This window comes from Tupaia chinensis, unplaced genomic scaffold (assembly GCF_000334495.1).
Source record: "Tupaia chinensis unplaced genomic scaffold, TupChi_1.0 Scaffold148210_1, whole genome shotgun sequence".
Taxonomy (NCBI): Eukaryota; Metazoa; Chordata; class Mammalia; order Scandentia; family Tupaiidae; genus Tupaia; species Tupaia belangeri.
The window spans coordinates 1423972-1426963 of record NW_006208060.1 but is presented as its reverse complement, the minus strand read 5'-3'; positions in this window follow the sequence as shown (position 1 = coordinate 1426963).

Here is a 2992-nt window from a genome sequence, read left to right as displayed (position 1 = left end):
AGGTAGATTACACCCTCTAGCTTTCTCTCTACAGAAGTGGCTGCAGCTGCACCTGGAGATTCCATCCCCTGTCTCCTCTCCCGTTGCCCCCTGCCCTGGGTCATAAGACGGTCACAGACTCCCGCATTGATCAGCACAAGGGTTCTAAACCATCCCAGTGAGTTCTCTACACCTGCCTTCTTTGTGAATGTCCTTTTTACTCAACTCTCTTCAAGTGGTCCCACTGGAGAGCCTCCTCTATCCTGCTAAGACACACGATGGGTTAAAAAAAGTAATTATCAGGGGGCCAGCAGGTGGGGTGGTTGAGGCGTTGGACTCCCATATGGCCAGCCACGGTTCAAATCCCGAATCTGGCGGCTTGCTTTCTCACTATCCCTTTCTCTCTGTCTGTCTCTCTCTGGTCAAAATCAAAGAATAATGATAATCAATAAAACTGAAAATAAATAAATCTTTAAAATATTTTAGAAAGGAATTATCAGGAGAAGTAACTTCTGAAAACTTTAGGGGTGAAATCACATGGAGTTTTGGGGAAATACGTGACCATGGAACTCAGGCCGGCGAAACGCAGTGGCTGTCGGGGATGATTGTCAAGTGCGTGGAGGTTCGTGGGCAAATTCTCTCTGCCGGTGTGGCAGTTTGCAGGTAGGTTTGGAGTCACCATCGAACTGACAAGCTCAGGACCAGCGGATGGCGTAATGGTTACGTCGCTGGACTCCCACATAATTGACTGCAGTTCAAGTCTCGGACCGGTGGCTTAAAACTCATGCTGGGTGTGTGTGCGCGTATGCCCTAAATCCCAAGAGGAGAAGGGAGGAGAAGGGATTGCGGTGTGGCCATCCGCTCTGAGGGGGTGATTTCTCACTTTCTGTCTCTCTGTCTCTTTGGCAAGTACAAAATGTCTCTCAAAAAAAAAAAAAAAAAGAGGAAGAAGAAGAAGCCCCAGCTCTGGGGGCCAGCAAGTGGTGTCGTGGTTAAAGTGCTGGACTCCCAGATGGCCGACCACAGTTCTAGTCCTGGACCTGGCAGCTTGCTTTCTCATTTTCCCTTTCTCTCTCTCTTGCTCTGGTCAAATAAAAAATAATAATAAATAAATAAAATTAAATAATTCTTTAGGGAAAAAAAAAAAAGACAAGCTCTGGGGACAGCAGGGGGGTGTGATAGTTAAAGCCCTGGCGTCCTATGTAGTCCTACGTAGCCAACCCCAGTTTACATCCTGGACCTAGCAGCTTGAAAATCACGCGTGGGGACGTGTGTGCGTGCCCAGAACGCCCGGGGGAGAATAGAGGAAAAGGGGTTGCAATGTGGCCGTCCCCCCGCGAGGGGTGATTTCTCACTTTCCGTCTCTCTGTCTCTCTCCAGTGAGTGCACTTACACGGTGACGAAAGCTTAAACAAACCAACAAGGGCAGACTCCGCCATGAGACTGACTGAGGTTCAAATCCCGGCCCTGCTACTCCTCTCAGGACGATCTGGGGGAGGAAGGGTCCTTCCCCGAAGCCCGGAGCCAGCGATCCCGGGGGTCCCGCGGCGGCGGGCGGCGGGCGGTGCGGGGAGCCCCGGCTCACTTGTGGTACTCCTGGAACACCATGTAGACGATGTGCACAGACACAGTGTAGAGCCCGTAGGCGTTGAGTGTGGGCCGCACGACCGACAGGAAGGTGCTGATCACAGCAGAGACCACCACCAGGCAGGTGAACTGGGGCCTGGGGGGAGAGGCGCGGTGAGAAGGCCGAGCCAGGCTCCAGCAAGGGCCCTGAAAGGGCAGGACGGCTTCGGTACAGGGTCCCGGGGAACCTAGACGGGCCCAAGCCCTGTCTAAAAGGGGACCCAAGCCCTGTCTAAGAGGGGACCCAGGGTTGGGGAGGGAGAGGAGAAAGTTCCCTGGGGCCCTGGAGTCCGTGACAGCCCCCAGCCGCCAGGACAGATCAAGCGAGACGTTAAAAAAACATAGGCAGGCTCAAAGGAAGGGTCTCCTTGAGAGGTCAGACGGCGTGGTGGTTAAGGGCGCTGGACTCTGACAGAGCTGATGGCAGTTCAAGTCCCGGACCTGGCAGCTTGCTTTCTCACTTTCCCTTTCTCTCTCACTCTGTGCCTCTCTGGTCAAATTTAAATTAATATAGTTAAATAAGAGTAATTCTTTTAAAAAGAGAGAGAGAGAGAGGGCAGACGAGGGTTCTCAGGGACCAAGAGGGGTCCAAGAACTTCGGAGGTCTCAGGATTGGTTAGGGAGAGGGTTCTTCCAAGGCTCAGGTGGGTGGAGCATTCAGATAAAAGATTCCAGGCAGGGGCTGGCAAGTGGTATAGTGGTTAAAGGCACTGGATCCCACAAGGCTGACTGCAGTTTGAGTCCTGAACCCGGAGGTCCACTTTCTCCCTTTCTCTTTCTCTCTCTCTCTGTCTCTCATTGGTCAAATTTTAAAAATATAATAATCGGGACCAGCAGATGGTGTGGAGGTTAAGGGTGCTAGACTCCCACATGGCTGACTGCAGTTCGAGTCCCGAACCTGGCAGCTTGCTTTCTCACTTTCCTTCTCTCTCTCTCTCTCTCTCTCTCTGTCCCTCTCTGGTAAAATTAAAATAAGTAAATAAATAAATAAAGCTCAATAAAATCATTCTTTAACAAATATAATCATAACAAATGGAATTAAAGACATACATAATTATTTAAAAAAAAAAAAAAGATTCCAGGGAGTCCAGGTGACACTCAAAGGAGGGGTCCCTGAGCCCAGATGAACCGAGACATGGGGTCCTCGAACCTCCCGACCCAGGTGGCTCAGACATAGTGTGGGGACGATCTTGGGCCATCGAGGTGAGATCAGAGAGGGGGCTTGGGGGCCGAGAAGCCGAGCTCCTGCAGGGTCTGCCGCGGGCTCCCACCGCACCCCGTGCGCACGGCCCGCCGCCCACCTGCTCTTGGCGACAAAGGCCGGGAAGTAGCAGTGGGGCATCCATATGCTGTAGCTGCAGGCCAGGAGCCACAGGATGGCCGCGCG